The sequence below is a fragment of the Helianthus annuus genome, chromosome 9 (assembly GCF_002127325.2).
Source record: "Helianthus annuus cultivar XRQ/B chromosome 9, HanXRQr2.0-SUNRISE, whole genome shotgun sequence".
Lineage (NCBI taxonomy): Eukaryota > Viridiplantae > Streptophyta > Magnoliopsida > Asterales > Asteraceae > Helianthus > Helianthus annuus.
The window spans coordinates 48,224,159-48,236,093 of record NC_035441.2 but is presented as its reverse complement, the minus strand read 5'-3'; the positions used below and the strand labels follow the sequence as shown (position 1 = coordinate 48,236,093).

General features: G+C 38.8%; 1 long non-coding RNA gene across 1 annotated transcript; it reads left to right on the top strand.

The window, feature by feature from the left end:
• Positions 1 to 10,016: 10,016 nt before the first annotated feature.
• On the top strand, positions 10,017 to 11,267 carry LOC118481877. Its single transcript, XR_004866188.1, has 3 exons — positions 10,017 to 10,136; positions 10,660 to 10,713; positions 11,037 to 11,267. It is a non-coding gene; the product is annotated as an uncharacterized LOC118481877 (long non-coding RNA).
• Positions 11,268 to 11,935: the final 668 nt, after the last annotated feature.

The following is an 11,935-nucleotide window of genomic DNA, read 5'->3' as shown; positions in this document are numbered from 1 at the left end:
AGCGCGATGTTGATTAGATTAGTTCAATTAGCGTTTAATTGGCTTTATCGCATTGTTACTTCCTATTATTCACAGCCGTAAAGCGGTTCGTAGCGATAAATATTCGATTACTTCGATTGTAATTAATTACTCCACATAATACAACTAACGTAAACATAAAATAGACTATCTGCAGTCAAAGAAGTCAAAACAGGAATTCAGCAAGGAGAGACAGATTGCAATTAGCAATCTTTTTATCCTTTGACTTCAATCTTGACTTTGACTTTGACTTTCGAAACACTGGGGTGTTACAAAGGCCCTCTGGCTTACTCGAGCAACCCCCAATCCCCATGTGGAAGTGGGAGAGTATAGCTATGGACTTCATAACAAAGCTTCCGCACACGTCATCAGGTCACGACAACATTTGGGTTGTCGTTGACCGTTTGACCAAATCTGCTCACTTTTTGCCAATACGAGAAGACTACAAGGTAGAACGATTAGCCCGAATCTACACCAACGAGATCATTTGTAATCATGGGACGCCTCGCGACATCATATCTGACCGTGACGCTCGGTTTACCTCGCGACTGTGGGAAACGTTTCAAGCTGCTCTCGGTACTACGCTTAACCTGAGCACCGCATTCCACCCTCAAACCGACGGTCAGACTGAAAGAACGATCCATACTCTTGAAGACATGCTCCGTTCGTGTGTCATAGATTTCGGTGGTAATTGGGACACTTACCTGCCGTTAGTCGAATTCTCGTATAACAACAGTTATCATTCCAGCATTCAAATGGCACCATTCGAGGCTTTATACGGAAGAAGATGTCGATCGCCTATTGTATGGCACGAGATCGGTCACTCGCAATTAACCGGTCCTGAGCTATTGCAAGAAACGACTGACAAAGTCCTCCAAATTCGAGACAACTTGTTGAAAGCTCGAAGTCGACAGAAAAGTTACGCCGATAGAAGACGCAAGCCCCTTGAATTTGACGTTGGCGACTACGTACTCCTAAAGGTATCACCTTGGAAGGGTGTGGTCCAATTCGGCAAGAAAGGGAAACTAGCGCCTCGATATGATGGACCTTTTAAGATTCTGGAAAGGATCGGAAAAGTTGCCTACAGACTCGAACTACCGGAGGAACTTAGTAATGTCCACTCGACTTTCCATGTGCCAAACCTCCGAAAGTGCCTGGCTGAGGATGATTTAATTGTGCCTCTCGATGACCTCTAAATAAACGAAACACTACACTTCGTGGAGAAGCCTGTCGAAATCATGGATCGCCAAACCAAGCAGCTCAGACGCTCGCACATTCCTATTGTGAATGTCCGATGGGAAGGCAAACGAGGCGCAGAGTTCACTTGGGAACTCGAAAGCGACATGAAGACGAAGTACCCACAGTTGTTTGTTACGGCTTTGGCCTAATTTCGGGACGAAATTCCCTCAACTGTAACACCCCGTGTTTCGGAGGTCAAAGTCAAAGTCAAGATTGAAGTCAAAGGAAGAAAAGATTGCTAATTGCGATCTGTCTCTCCTTGCCCAATTCCTATTTTGACTTCTTTGACTCGTAGAATAGTATGTTTTATTTTTCGCTTTAGTTTTATTATGTGGAGTATTAGTTAAGAATCGCAGTAATCAATGTATACTTATCGCTATGAATCACGTACGACTGTGAACAATAGAAAGTAACAATGCGATAAAGTCAACTAAATGCTAATCAAACTAATCTAATCAACATCGCACTCGTAACTCGAATTACACATTTTGGTGATTGTTATACGTGTGTGTGTGCCTTATGTGTTACTTGTGCATGCTTATTTATGTTATGTGTGGAAGTCAATCGAAACGCAATCAAACTCAATCGAAATCGAATCGTAAACGCTAAACGAATATGAAATAAGGATGCTTGTATGTAGATATAGTATGATAATTGGTGGAGAAAAGATAGCGCAAGATATGAGTAGTTGGGATTAAAAGTAATTTGACTAGGAAAACTCTATCGCATCGCAACGCTTGCAAATCGAAATCGAAACGGCAAAACTCGTCGCACCGAACGCTCAAATCAAGCGACCGATCGATCAGGCAACCAGCCGATCGACCAGCCGTCCGCTGGGACTGCCGTCCGATCAGACAGGCTGTCCGATCGAGCTACCTGGCCGATCAACCAGCCCTTTCCTCTTTGGGTAACCCTATAAATACCCCATGTCACTTTATTCTTTCCACTTTTGGCAAGTGACGTCCGACCAGCGCATTCTCCTTATTTTTCTTCAGATTTCTCCCGATTCCGGTAAGATCTCGTCCTAAATCTTGTACTTCCTTAATCTACACGCACTCCTACACCTTTCTATCTTTTAAATCTTAACTTTTAACCGTGAAATCACCAAAATTCAAGGTGTTCTAGGATGACGTCATCATGTGTTCTTGAAGAACTTCATGTTTTGGCCTGAATTCACCAAGAACAACTTAGATCTAACCGATTTCCACATAAACAAACAAAGATCTTTTATAGATCTAAACATATTCACAAAGAAAAGGATTTAAAGATGGTTTTCCAACTTTCTTTCAACTCTTTTACACTCAATGCCTTCAAAACCGATAGAAACGGAGCTGGTGCCGACCTTCTACTCATTCTAGTGGTTGTGTGGTTCGAGATCCGGGATTCTATCCACGAGGTTCACCGATTTCGGGTTAAGCATGGAACACCGTCATGAAAAGTTAACTAACCGGATTTGGGGAGTTCCTGTCCGATCAGGAGTACCACGTAGTGACGAGGTTACTGTTGTTTTACACGTTATCACAACACCTCGATAAAAACGACAAACAATCAAAACAACCAAGTGTAAGACGAACAGGTCGACCAGGACGGAGTGCCGTCCGATCGGACTGCTGTCCGATCGAACAGCCAATCCGATCGACTGGCCAAATCGAACGACTTGCACCTTGGGTCCCACACTTAAACTAGTCACCAACATTTGAAGTCTGATCGTTGAACGAGTTGTGGTCCAATCGAACTATCGTCCGATCGGGTTAACCGCTCGAACATGTGACAATTAAACTTCAACACTTAAACAATTTTCAACATGTTCAATGCACTAGGAATGCCATCCGATCGAACTGTTGTTCGATCGAGTGACAACCTGCTGTGAACTTGTTCTCACTGAAGTGCCCAACCAATCGGGTTGCCGGCCGATCGAACGACCGTCCGATCGACCGACCTGAAAGGGTAGAGATACTTCAATGTTTTAAAATGCTACAACAAAAACTTGAAAAGTCAAACCATCATACACAAACACATCCTTCCTAAAGAAAGAAACAATCCACTCGAACGGCCATCCGACCGGACAGCCGTCCGAACGGACTGTCGCTCGCACGATCAGCTGTCCGACCGGACTACCATCCGATCGACCAGCTGTTCGACCCCACCAACACTTGTTTTCGTTTTACGCGTCTCTTACCGTATCATTTTGATTAGGCTAACCATACTCTCAAGCGCTCCCTTCAATCCATTCAATCGCTGTGAGTATACTCGATCCCTTTTTGCCTTCGCACTTTTGGGTGTTACATACGTTACTTATACAAAATCACAATCGAACACACTACGCAATACTTTAAACGCTAACCGTTACCGCATGTTATACGTGACTTAATGAATGCTTGTTTGTTATGTTTACACATGGAATGCTGTCTACCTGCCTTAGCAACGATAGTACTATAGTTTGGACTCGGCACCCGTTCACTTGGGGGTTGTTAAGGACAATTATTTGCATGGATTACAGTGGTGATCATGTATTACGAACTGCCTTGGGCAGTCAACCCGCAGTCATTGGTATCGATAGGTTTCATGTCGATAACTAACATGCTTTGTTTTACTCAGTGTATGTGCTGGTTATGCGTAAACTATTTCGAACTCTATATGCTAATATCAAACTTGTATGCTCGCCTTTACACTATGTGTATTGACTTTTATTTTAACGTATGTGACAGATGCTTAAGGTGTCTATTTGCTTGGAAATCAAGGCTAGGAAAGAGTCTTAGAGACCAACAAATAGTTGTCTGTACTAATGAAACCTGAATTGTCCGAACATATCAATTTGCCTAGATTTGTACTGTAATAATTGTATTATCTTATATGACATGGTATGGGACGTGTTACTTAAAATATTTGGTAAATATAATTGTTATGGAAACTTCTGGACAATCTGCTTCGCTCAGTGCCGCGCCCCGGTCTTTCCGCCATCGGTTGGGGTGTGACAACTACCATCATCGTAAAACCAACAATCACCGCCATCATCTTCATTGTAAACATGCACAACACCATCCCCATACCATCGCACCTGCATAAAAAGAAAGAAAAATGTGGTTTGACCAAAATTCACCTAAGTTAACTAAAATTTTTTAATGGAGTTAGTGGGCTGGATGAAAATGGCAAAAATGGCAAAAGTCAGGGACTAAAATGGCAGAAAACAAAACTATTTGGACTAAAATGGCAAGAAAAAAACTATTTGGACTAAAGTGGCAATTTTGGTCAAATCTCAGGGACTAATATGGCAATTTACTCTATATTTTATCTAAACTTATTATATTATTTAATTTTTTTTCATTACCCTAACAATTGAACTAGGAAACGCTATGTCCACCTTGTTTATGCATTCTTCCCTTTTTCTTTCTCATTATTCACATGATGAATACAAGTGAGCTTCGTTCCACGATTAGGGTTTAAAGTGTTAGCACTGTTCTCTCCGTCATCCGCCTTTAGCCTTCGTCGCGTTCGTCGAATTTATTTTTGTTCGTGAACCGTTCGTGAACACGATCATTTCCTTAGTGAACGAACACGAACATAAAATATCGTTCGGAAAGTGTTCATGAGTCGTTCGTGAACACGTTTATTTTCTTATGTCTTGTTCGTGTTCGTTCGATTCATTTACAACCCTATTTACTACACTATTTCTACCAAAACCTCTCAAATCTCTAGGCAAAAAAACTTTCTTCGTCATGTTTCCCAACAACATCAATGCGTTTAGCCCAAATCACCCATTTTGGGCTCAACGACAACCATTTAAATAAGGTTATTTTAATTTAAACTTATTATGTTTATAAATTAAAAAAGAAATTCAATTAAAAATAATAATTTGCACCATGTTTGAGTATAAAAAAATAATTTGCACCATGTTTGAGTAGCGAGTTTAAGAACATTCACATTGGAACCTTCATCTTCATCTATATAAAAATAAAAATACATTTTTCTCTTGAATTTGATAATTTTTCAAAAACATCTCACATATAGCTCTTTATCTCTATTTTTTCTTACCGAGAAACAATTAGTTTTATTATTTTTTTCTCTTTGCTACACACTCACAATAAAAATATAGATGATACTTGAATATAAAACTCCAAATATAGAGGTGTACTTTACTTTATTTACATTTCTCTTTATTATAGATATTTCAATGTGATGATGTTTTTGTTGTTTCCTCTATTCTTTTCTTTATATTATATAGAATAGAGGCTACAATCCTAATGTTCTAAGAATGTAGTTGATGCATCTGTCTCCTTATCCTATATTTTTTTAAATTATTTTTATAAACAACTTAGTTTTATGTTGAATTATTTTTTGAGTAAATATTGATTTTAGTCCCTTAGGTTTGATTCAAAATGACACTTTAATCCAAATAGTGTTTTTCTCTTTTAGGCTCATGACGTTTGTATTTTTTTTCCATTTTTGTCCAGCTCACCAACTTCATCCAAAAATGACATTTAACTCTAGGGCATTTTGATCGGATTACAAATACATTTATAAAGCCCACCCACCACCTACCCCACCCCTCTCTCCCTCTCGGATCTCTCTCTACGTTCTCTCTCTACAACCCCACCACAACCACCACCTGGTACCACCCCACCTCCGCCTCCACCACGACACCTACCGTTGTTACCATATAACTGCCTCACCATCTCAACCCTCACCAACTCACCATCTTCAATCAACCACTCGCAACACCTAAAGCACCACCCTCTCTACTTCACCGGAAACCACCACTAACTGATAGAGCTACCCTCTCTCTTTATCTCTTCGCTTTTCTGGTTAGTGCACCACCACTAATGATCTGTCTTCATATCAACTTTGGTAATCGGTCCCTGCCACTAGATTGGTGAACTAAGTCGGTCTTCAAATTGGGGAATCCACTCAATCAGTCTGGTTCTTCTCGGTCTACAAAGGTAAACCCAAACCTAATCTCGTCCTATTTTTGTTTGATTTTTGTTTATCTTCGGTTCAATTTTTTGTTTATGGTTAGATTTTTTTATGTTCGGTTTTTGGTTCAACTTCTATTCTTATGCAGTTATAGTTCATTTTTTGTTCCTCTGCAACCGATTCTAGTCTTGGTTTCTGGTCCCGATTTGGATAATCTTCGATGTGTATTTAAATTAATGAGTAAACTGCAATTTGTGTCCCTGATCATGTTGGTCGGGATCAGGTCGAGTGCCCAAACTAAAAATTTTGCTTCTTGAGTCCTCGTCATATAAAAAGCGCTTGAACTTGAGTCCCTCTACCAACCTAATTAGATTTTAAGGTTAAATAGGCAGTTTGCCTTTAAAATCCAGTGACCATGTGATATGTAGAAATTGTAAGATCACCATTGAGGATGAAGAATTTGATATTGATCTTATTCCCATGGCTTTGGGAGAATTCAAAGTAGTGGTGGGCATGGACTGGCTATCCCGATACCATGCAGAAATTCTATGTGAAAGCAAGACTATTTGTGTGACATCTCCTAAGGGGATGTGGGTAAGAATATACGGAGAGAGAAGGGTAAAGAGTAAACTGTGTACCATTATTGAAGCCATTAAACATGTCAGAAACGGAAGTAAGGCAATTTTAGCCTATGTAATCGATACCAAACAAGATTCTTTAAGAATAGAAGATACAAGGATTGTGAATGAATACCCGGATGTGTTTCCGGACGAATTACCAGGACTTCCACTCGAACGTGAAGTAGAATTTTAGATCGAATTGGAACCAAATGCCAAGCCGGTAGCCAAAGCTCCTTACCAGTTGGCACCCGCTGAAGTACGGGAATTAATGGTCCAATTGCAAGAACTCCTTGACAAGGGCTTTGTACGTCCTAGTGTATCCCCATGGGGAGCACATGTCCTATTTGTGAAAAAAGAAGGATAGCTCGATGCGCATGCATATCGACTATGGTGAGCTCAATAAACTCACAGTGAAAAATTGATATCCCTTACCAAGAATAGACGATCTTTTTGATCAATTGTAAGGGGCATGTTGGTTTTTGAAAATCGACTTACGATCGGGTTATCATTAGTTGCGAGTACGGGAAGAAGATGTGGCTAAGACTGCGTTTAGAACTCGTTACGGACATTACGAGTTTTTAGTAATGTCTTTCGGGTTAACTAACATTCCGACCGTATTTATGGATTTAATGAATAGGGTATGCCGAAACTTGCTAGACAAATTTTTCATAGTATTTATAGATGATATTTTGGTATACTCTCGTAGTAAATCTGAACATGCGTATCATTTACGCGAGGTGCTCGAGACACTCCGTAAGGAAAGGTTATATGCTAAATTTTCCAAATGTGCATTTTGGCTCAAGGAGGTGCAATTCTTAGGCCATGTGATTAATGAAAAAGGATTTTTGGTAGACCCGTCTAAAGTATAAGCTGTGGTTAAATGGCTACCCCCGAAGAACGTTAACGAAGTGGGAAGTTTCCTCGTTTTAGCCGGCTATTATAGGAGACTTATTCAAGATTTCTCTACAATAGCCCTGCCTATAACCATATTGACGAAAAAGGAAGAAAAATTTATATGGGATGTTGAGAAAAAGAAGGCTTTTCATGTGTTAAAGGAAAAACTGTCGAGTTCTCCGGTGTTGACCTTACCGAAAGGAACGGAAGATCTAGTAGTGTTCGCGGATGCATCGCATCAGGGTTTAGGGTGTGTCTTGATGCAATGAGGCAAAGTGTTTGCTTATGCCTTAAGGCAACTCAAACAACATGAGAGTAACTACCCGACTCATGATTTAGAGTTGGTGGCGGTAGTTTTTGCCTTAAAAGTTTGGAGGCACTATTTGTACGGAATGAAATGCACAATCTACTCAGATCACAAGAGTCTCAAATATTTCTTCGAGCAGAAAGACCTTAACATGAGACAACAAAGGTGGCTAGAATTAATCAAAGATTACGATTGCGACATTCTTTACCATCCGGGTAAAATCAATGTCGTGGCTGATGCGTGAAGCCGAAAAAATATCGACCGCCTATTTGAGTGAAGTCAATGAGTATGATAGTGACACCAAACCTTATTGAAACAATACGAGAAGCCCAAGATAAGTCATTAAATGCGAATGATCTAAAAAGTGAAAGAATGAAAGGGTTTGTCAATAAGCTTGAAGTGAACACAAGTGGAATTAAAATAAGATATGGGCGGATTTGGATACCACGTTTTTGTGATACAAAGGCTCTATTATTGGAAGAAGCACATAAGTCCCGCTACTTGGTTCATCCGGGAGCTACCAAGATGTACCGAGATTTGAAAAGAAATTATTGGTGGCCGGGAATGAAACGCGACATTATTAAGTACGTATCCAAATGCTTAACATGTTCCGAGGTAAAGGCGGAACATCAAAAACCGTACGGGAAATTACAACCTTTGGAAATTCCAGTATTGAAATGGGAGGACGTGACCATGGATCTCGTAACCAAACTTCCTAGGACAAGAAAGGGGCATGATGCTATATGGGTCATTGTTGACCGTCTTACCAAAAGTGCTCATTTTCTACCTATTCGAGAAACTTATTCCTCGGAAAAGATGGCTGAAGTTTTTGTGAATGAAATAATATCCCGCCACGGAGTGCCCGTGTCCATTGTGTCGGATCGGGACACGCGGTTTACCTCTCATTATTGGTGAAAGTTTCACGAAGGGATGGGTACTCAATTGCACATAAGTACTGCGTATCACCCCCAAATGGATGCTCAGTCTGAAAGGACCATCCAAACGCTTGTGGATATGTTGAGAGCATGTGTTATGGATTTTGGGGGGAAATTGGGATGAACATTTACCATTAATGGAGTTATCGTGTAACAATAGCTATCAAAGTAGCATTCAAATGGCGCCGTATGAAATGTTATATGGAAGAAAATGTAGAACCCCTGTATGTTGGGGGAAAGTGGGACAAAAAGAACTCGCTCCCAAGGACGTGGTAGCAATAACTAATGAAAAGATTAATCTTGTACGGGCTCGATTAAAAGCGGCGAAGGATCGAAAAAAGTCCTGTGCGGACAAAAGGAGGCGCCCTATTGAACTCCAAGTGGGGGACCGGGTATTGTTGAAAGTATCCCCGTGGAAAGGCGTAATTCGATTCCGTAAGAAAGGAAAGTTGGGTCCTCGATATATTGGACCGTTAAAAATTCTAGCTCGTATTGGAAAAGTAGCATATCTATTGGAATTGCCCCAAGCATTAGATGGCATTCACAACAACTTTCATGTGTCATAATTACGGAAGTGCCTTGCAGATGAAACGGCTCACATACCATTTGAAGACATTATGGTGGACGAAAGAATGAATTATATTGAAAGACCGGTAGCTATCAAAGACTCCAAAGTAAAGACCCTTTGTAACAAAGAAATAAAGCAAGTATTAGTTCAATTGCAACACAAGAAGGGGTCGGGTCTCACTTAGGAACCAGATGATGAAATGTGAAAGTACTACCTGACTTTATTTGGTACGTATTCAGGTTTCGGGGATGAAACCTTCTTTAAGGGGGAGTGGACTTGTAACACCCCAAAATCTTTATATATGTGAACATGTTAAAAATAAGAATATATGTAGAAATAATTATTGTTAGATTGATAATTATTATGAACTTAGTTAGGATGTAAGTAAAGTTTGTCTAAAAAAGAAAGGAATTAGCCATAAAAATGTAAAAACTGAACTTAAAGGGGCAAAACTGATACAAATGACTAAAACACTAAACTTAAAGGGGCCAAAATTGATACTGATGTCTGTGTGTCGCCCAAAAGCCAGAGAAGGAAGGGGAAACCCCTTGTCATCACAAAATCAACAAATTGAAGCAATAATTGTGATTAAAATCCATGCATGCCTTTGATTTCTTAATCATCTAAGCACACTAAAGCACAAGGTAAGTAGAATTTTATGTTTTGATGATCTTGTATGAAATGGGTTTCAAGCAATCCATGAACTTATGTGAAATTAGTATGATTATGGGTTAGGAGCATCACATTGAGCATGAATTAAGCTTGAATTTGGCTGAATTGGTAATTAAAAGTGAAAGCCCACTTGAAGTAGGAGTATTGTGAAGTGTAATGTTGAGTCATGTGCAAATTAGTATAATTATTATGTATGAAGATGTTTATTATGAGAATTTGTTAGATGAAATTGATTTAGAATGAAAATTATATGAAATTAGTTGAATTTGATGATCTTGACATGAACTAGTAAGGTTATGCATAAGATACTTGTACATCATGCTTTGTTTATTGTATGCACGTCACGTGTTTGTTAAAATACTTGAATGAAGAAGTTTAATGACAAAGAGGATGTTTTATGAATGTTATGTAAATTGGTAATTGTTAACTCGATTATGACAAGAAAGGAATGGGAATGAAGGCATTAAATTAAAGTATGTCGGTTATGAATTGTAGGAGTAAAAGAAGAAGACGCAAGCCATTCCGGAGCGCAAGCAAGACACGATAAAAGTAATTTCTTATACTCGCAAGTTATAGTAGTTTATAGTAAGAATTCATTGTTCATTACATGTATTTAGATTGGTATTTGATGGAGTTTCAAACACATGATGGTTCTAATTGAATGAATGGATCGAATAAGTGAAAATGTATATTGCAAGGGAATTGGGTAATGGTGTTGAGACCGGATATCAAATGTTGAAGGATTGACATCAAAACCAAATCGGAATGATTTCATGATTGTGAGTGAAAAGATGCAATTCCATAAGAAATGGAATTTTTTATTTAATGTTTGATGAATAGTTGATAATTAATTTGTATGTTATGGATTGTAGGTAAACCGCCTTGCTAGATGTTGTCAAGCTTGGAGGGAACACACCACCCGAATCAAACGCTTCCGCATGTCATGGTTAAAACGGGTCAAAACATTTTGGTTTCGTATTTTTAAGTTATGTAATACATTGTAAATTTGTATTGAACTTATCGCTTTGGCGTTTTAATGTTAGTAACTTCCATAACTATGATTTCATTTTTGGTGTAAATGTCGATTAAGTCTTTCGGCTAGTAAAAAGGATTATGAACTTGTATGAAAGCTTTCAAAAGAAATGTATGTTATTTCAAACGTTTTGACTCGTGTACTTTATGGGTGTTTCGTAAGACGTGTCTATATCTCACCCTTCCCAGATCCTATCAATAATGATGCTATTTGTGGGAATTGGGATTTACTGGATGCGATTATTGTTGTAGTAGTTAATTTTCATTGAAACAAATTGATTTCTTTCCTCTTCCACTCTCCCAGAAGAAACGAGATTGTCTAATAGATATATAAAAAGTTCTTATTAGTATATAGTTTTTTTTTCCATCTCATCGGTCATGCTACTTTTTTTTATCATTGGTGTATCACACTGCTTGCAAATGAATTAGCGGTATGTGAAATATCAACAAAAAATATCGACTACTCAAGATTCGCATCTCCAAAGCCTACAGAAAGTGTTCAAACCCCAAATGAGTTGGTAAAAAATCAATGATTGGTGGTTTTATCGTTTCCGTTTTAGAGAAAACATGACGCACTTATTACACAAGGAGCATGTGGTTATCTTCTATATCTACATTTTTTACTTGGGAGTTATAAATATTTAAGAGGAAAAATTAGCTATTAAAAAAATGGCCTATTTGGGCGGCTATAGTTATTTCTTTTTTTCTTGTTATTTTTAGCTTTTTACATCTTTCATTC